We start from the raw sequence: 6,165 nt of genomic DNA, 5'->3' as shown, positions 1-6,165 counted from the left end.
GCCGTGCTCTGATAACCTGCAACCGCTGTTTTCATTGGAACCCAAAATATTTAACTGTTCCAATTCACACGAAAGATATCCTTGACATTTTTTTTCTTTCCATCGAAATAATTCACTCAAACTCGTCAAGAATAATCGTTCACTGCGCCATCGATTGATCCATAAACTTCAATACCATTGTGAACTAACGATACGAAGAAACTGAAACCGATTTCATGCATGTGTGACCAGAAATTTCACCAAATTTCAGTGTAACGGGAAAAATTGCAATGGAGCTTCGAGGTTGCAACAAGAAAGACAAATTCAATTAATTTTTAAACGTTTTAGAATCTCTTGAAATTTGCAACCCGATGGGCTTCTGAAATAGTTGCTGCAATAACGAAATTCTAAACGAATGAGCGACGATACTCAGATTATGAGCTCTCCATCTCGTTTCTTCTCATTCGACCTTCGCCATTTTCGAATTTTTTCCTTAATTTTCTTTTCAGCTCACTCCTTCCACGGAGGCATATCCACTTTGTGCTTCATCCAGTTAGTTGTCCTAATGACGTTATTTCCTCGTCTTCGGGGGCCCCGCTTTTCGCACTCTTCTGCAAGAGCTAACCAGAAGAAGACGTTGCTTTTTCGGAGTCTCGCTCGAACAACACGCCAGATTCTCAACACTTATGGACCTTTTATCGTATTTTTCCATCGGTGCAGCCACGTGTTTAGAAGTACTTGAGAAAATTACTGAAGCTTCTTCAAGGAAATTTTCACGAGGCCTTTGACACGAAATTTCAAAGGGGTCAATAAGAACCCTTGAAGAAATGTTTTTCAACGTTTCGACTTCTCACCTGCAGTCGAATCCAGCGAATAATTTTGTTGATCAAAAAATTCAATCAGCACCATACAATCGATCGTCTCATGCAAAGAAATTAATGGAAGAATTGGTGAATGGAGATTTTAAATCACTCAGGAATAGCATTAGGATCGAATAGGGCAAGAATATATTTTTGCAAGTCACAAACGGTAGCTAATGTGTAGCCACAACATGCCATATGCTTTGCTCGCAGACCCTCACTCAAGATCTTTGTGGAATTTAATTGGTAGATATATATTCTATACGTGCAGTTGATCATCGTGGTCATCCTGTATTTTTATATGCCACAGTGGAAGAGGTTGGCTGCGAGCCTCGGAGCCTCAGCACCGAAATATCTTTTTGTCCAAAGTCAGGGCTTTCCGATCAATTCGATTCGATACTTCGATTGGATTATGTGTTGGACCATGGAGCGTTGAACGCTCGGGTACAATGACTCAAAGTTTGTCAAGTCACTCTCTTTTGATGAAAATATACCTGACGATGGAAAAAAGTGTAGAGCCCTTTTACCAAAATGTTTAGAGGCACTTTTTACAAGAATCGTGTCTCCTGGTCCCTCGATAAAAGTGCATCGAAACTCGATCCGGACTTTAAGGAATTCCGAGAAAATTCAGCGAATTGCAAAAAATTTGGAGCACAAAAAGTTTCAGCGTTTTATCAATTCGCCCCGACGAAAGTACGTCGCGCTTCGGGAGTACGTGAGCTCACGTCAATCACGCATACGCGGTACAGTTGTTCGGGTCCCCGCGTCACCGGGGCCGAGATACGCTAACGGGTAATTATCACGTGAGTAAATACGTGCGATTCGCGATAGGTCGAAGGAGGGGTAAGAAGCTTGAGAATAGGCGTTCGTGTGGTAACGTAGAGGCAAAGCGGAGCTGAAGATTCGTCCGATAACCCCCCGTATCTCAAAGCCTCGTGGTAAATCATATTTCACGAGCCTCTCTATGGATACGTCTTACGTATAGGTTACACTTTCATAGATTGCGATACATGGACGCACTCCTCGAGGCATTCATTAACTACCCAATTCCCATGGGAATGCCTGTTTACAATCATTCTCTCGTACTTATTCAACGTTTTAACGGTCTTTCCATGAAAAAACCGGTTATTTCTGTCCTTATCATTGAAAATGTTAATTAAATGTTAAACTCTGTGGAGCCAGATTCCATTGAATTTCCTTTCGTTCTTTGTCCTCAGTATTCGGAGCATGACGAGAAAACTAGACGTTCGAATTTCTATCGGTTTAATTGTAATCGTTCAACACTGAAATCTATCGAAAGTATTCGAAATCGATCTGAAAAAAAACTTCTGACTTTGAAATCTCAGGAAAAGTAACGACAGTTTTGTCTTGCCACTGAAATCTGTCAAACGTAGTGAAGAATTTGATGGATAAATGTCGATTTGCGATTTGAAAAAAGAAAAATGAGACTGTACACTTGCAATATAAATGGGAATCGGGGATGAGAGCACAAATGAGAAAAGCTGCAGAGGAGAGTTCGAAATGGTGCACGAAGACAAAGGGACCGCCGCTGAAAATCAACACAGCCAAAGTTATAACAGCAACGAAGAATACGCAGCGGGATACGTTAGGACAAAGAAAAAAACGCGAGCGAGAGAGAAAGACATGGACGAAGAGCTGTGCTCTCCGTATACATCTCTCTTTTGTTTTCAGGCTTTTCGAAGCCCTCGGGCAAACACTCGTTCGCCTATTGTCAGCGATTTACACGCCGACGTCATTAAGCAATCGGGGGATTCTTTCGCGAGCGGGAAATCGCTGGAAATGGTTTCTCCGCGGAAGAACATCGCGGAAGGACAACAGAACCAGCTCCAAAGAGATCAATCATTCGAAGCTTTGCTTTCGAAATTAGCTCGTCCGCAAATTTTCTGTTATTAGATCTACGAGAAACTGAATAAGAATGAGATTCAAGGGGAGAGAATCTTGGAACGTATCAGATTCGTTGCTCGGCGTGAGATAATTGATGGAAAAAAAAAATCGTTTTGCATCAAAAGTCTGATAACTTCATCGACAAATGACGCTTTAATACTGTTTTTAACCAAAGTCCATAAAAACCGAGAATAAATAATGGTGATTGAAGGAAAACCTCGGAAAATTTGGCATTCGGTTAAAAATAAAAACGTCTAAAGAAACTTACGTTGTTTTATCGCCCGGATTTATTACAACGTGTAATTACACCGGAACTGAGAGAATCGGATCGGGCTGGAGAGTCGAATAAAATGTACGGAAAAAGCCCGAATCGCGCGGTATCTCGCGATTGCCCCGGTAAAAAGGAAGCGGCGTACTTAATCGCACCCACTCTATATGCTAAGAAGGGTTGCAGTTGTGGGCGCGTGTGCGATATCTCGGAAAGTCTGTGTCTCGGAACCGCGAGTTATGACTCGGTTGCCGCCTTCGTCATGCGAACTTGCGGCTCAACTCCCTTTCATATATACGCTCATATATATGTATGCATGCCTATTATACACCTACGCTCCGGCGAAAGGTTTTATTTGTGATCTGAATAAGGAACTAATAAAAAAGCCTCAATTATTAAAGCAATTTTCCAAAATGAATTTCTTCGTTACACAAAATGTTTGCTCAACCTCGATTACTATTTATTCACGTCGATTCTCAGTACAATATTTCAACTTTGATTCACTCTGTTGTTAGGAAAGTCCAGCTGGTATCGGAGCAAGTCAAAATCTTTCCTTTTTCTTCTTCGAGAAACTGAATTTTTCAGAACCTCACGAGTATAGAATCAATTTTACGAAGGCATGCAAACGTTTTTTGGATATTTTGTTTATAGCAATGATCGGTGTTTCGTTCGAAAGCGTTTGTCAACGCTTGCGAATTCCGTACAGACGAGAAAAGCAATGAAATGGGTGAGGGTCAGTGTTATGATCGAAAGTCTGCTTTGATTGATTTCTCTCGATCGAGATTCTTCCAACTTTCTTCGATTCGATTCGTTTCGACGATTGGATTATAATTCGAGAGGAAATTATGAGGATTCAAAATTCTGAAAGGTGCTTTTGTTGATATATTTTTTTGAAATCAAGTCATGAAGTAGTAAATGAAAAAAGGTAAAAAGTATGGAAGTGAATGAAATCCAAATTGGATCTTATTGCTTCCAGTAGAGGCTCATCGAGACTGGATATCTTGAAATTTTCGTTCGATCGCACAATTAAAGGTGAGATGCGGGCTTCGCAGGTGGCCCACTGCGAGCAAAAGTGCCAGCAGTCCCTCGCGAAGCTTCCCCATGCGGATACGTCGACGACAAAAGTTTCTGCTCTCGCTTTTGTTCGTTTTTGCACATATAAGGGTAGTATCGAGTGACTCAGTTGTATTCTGTTTCATTGAAATGAGGGAGATCGAGAGAGCGTCACGACCACCTGAGAGAAATTTTATTGAACGATTGCTGCATGGGATATGAAATTAATGTGAGTGAAAAGGGATGAGTTTGTCGAATGTGAAAATAAACAAGCCAGATTTTCCTTCTTTCTTCCCGCAACATCCAAGCATTATATTTCGACTTGAAAATTCGTGTATTCCGACCTCCGATCATCGATTCCAACTGAGGGAATAAGTTTTTTCATTGCCCGAAGAAATTCTTTTGGCTCTCGTAGTTTCTTCAAGGCTAAATAACTGTTCGCACCTGGGTGAATATCAAATACCTTCAATTACTCGCTCCTTCGAGCTTACATTTGCTCCGGGCAACGAAAAAGATCGGAAGATTTTGTTGTGTCCAGTAACAAAAAAAAAACGCTTCGTGTCGAATGTGTCCTGAAATCTCGAAGGATCGTGCGAGACCATCGAATCGAGAAGAAAATAAAGAGAGAAAAACACGAGGATTCGTCGAGTCTCTTTATTTCTGGGGCAAGAGAGGCACGAGACAGGGCAGGAGGGGATAACTATAATGATCGTTTTAATATTTAAAGGGTCGAAATCGCCAGAGCTCTCTTCAAGCCCTGTCTGCCTCGCGTTTGTATACCTGCCAATGCAAAAAGCCCTTTCGATCAAACGGTATTATATTTTTATGTGTATAGACATACACTCGTGTTTGTAGATCCCCACCGTAGCAAAGTTTCGATAAATTTTTTTTTTTCGATGCAAACAATCAAATTATAGCATCCTTAACCGTTCGAAATTCCATAGACCGAGAAAAAAAGCGATTCCGATCCGCCTTAAACTCATTATAAAATCTTCTATGTATTTATACGTAAAACGTTCTCGTTTTTCGTCAGCCTCGATCTTGTTTTGTTAGGGGGTCAATTGTTGCTCGATTTTCTAGCCCCGCGTAGAATGCAATGCGACTGTAAAAACGATTCTAACTCAGTCGAATAAATATTTCAACGATAATTCACAACGAATTCGTTTTCCCTTTTTCGGGTCAGTAGAATTATCAAGTTTCGTTATTTCGCTCATCTCTTTGCTCGATCGAAATTCAGGTGAAAAAATGCGAGCGGGAAAGTAGGAAAGAGTACGCCACTGGCCATCTGTTCCGAATCCTCGTTCTCACTCTTTCTGGCAGCTTGTCTCTCGTTTGGTCGGATCGAAGAACGATTAGAGTTAAAATGAAACGGCAAAAGCGCGTGCTGCTGTCGCCGCGATGTACCTCGGGAGCGAGGCAAGAGGAAAGAAACGAGCGTGACGAGTAACTCGATACAGAATATTGAAAAAAAGAAGATCAACCTCGAGGATCCGCTTCATATTAGCAACGGTATCGAGAGAATTTCCAGGTAGAATAAAAGAAAAAATCTCTCGATATAGTTTTACTCCCGGCCCTACTGTTCCCCAAATGATCGATTTTTTACATTTTTGTTCTGCTCAACAATAACATGAAAACAAGAAAAAATATGAAAACCTCAACCAAGAAAATGCAACGATATTTTTTGTGAATCCCTTTTTTTCAATGCTTCGACTCACTGCTGGATTTCTTTATACATTGGATAAAAATCTTCATAAGCTTTTCTTTTTCCGCCTCGGATCATCGTAGAATTGTCTTTGTGCAGAAATATTATGAGCGACCGCACGAGAAGAAGGTCGCTCCGAAGAATCGACGTCGTTTTGGCAAACAATGAATCGAACTGGCACGCCCGTACCCTTAAAAGTAACGCGATAGTTTATAGTTCCTTCCACTTAGCGATCGTGAGCAAAGTGGCACGAGCTTAGTCCACGTTGAACGAATTAATATTTTTCGATCGCAAATATACATTATAAGTGCGTAAGCTGTCGTATCATTTTACTCCAAAATATAATGCACGTGAGAGTGGCATGAGTGTAACTAGTTATCAGCCGATTTTGAAGACTC

The sequence above is a fragment of the Venturia canescens genome, chromosome 2 (genome assembly GCF_019457755.1).
Source record: "Venturia canescens isolate UGA chromosome 2, ASM1945775v1, whole genome shotgun sequence".
NCBI classification, from domain to species: Eukaryota; Metazoa; Arthropoda; class Insecta; order Hymenoptera; family Ichneumonidae; genus Venturia; species Venturia canescens.
Note: the sequence above shows the minus strand (reverse complement) of the source record.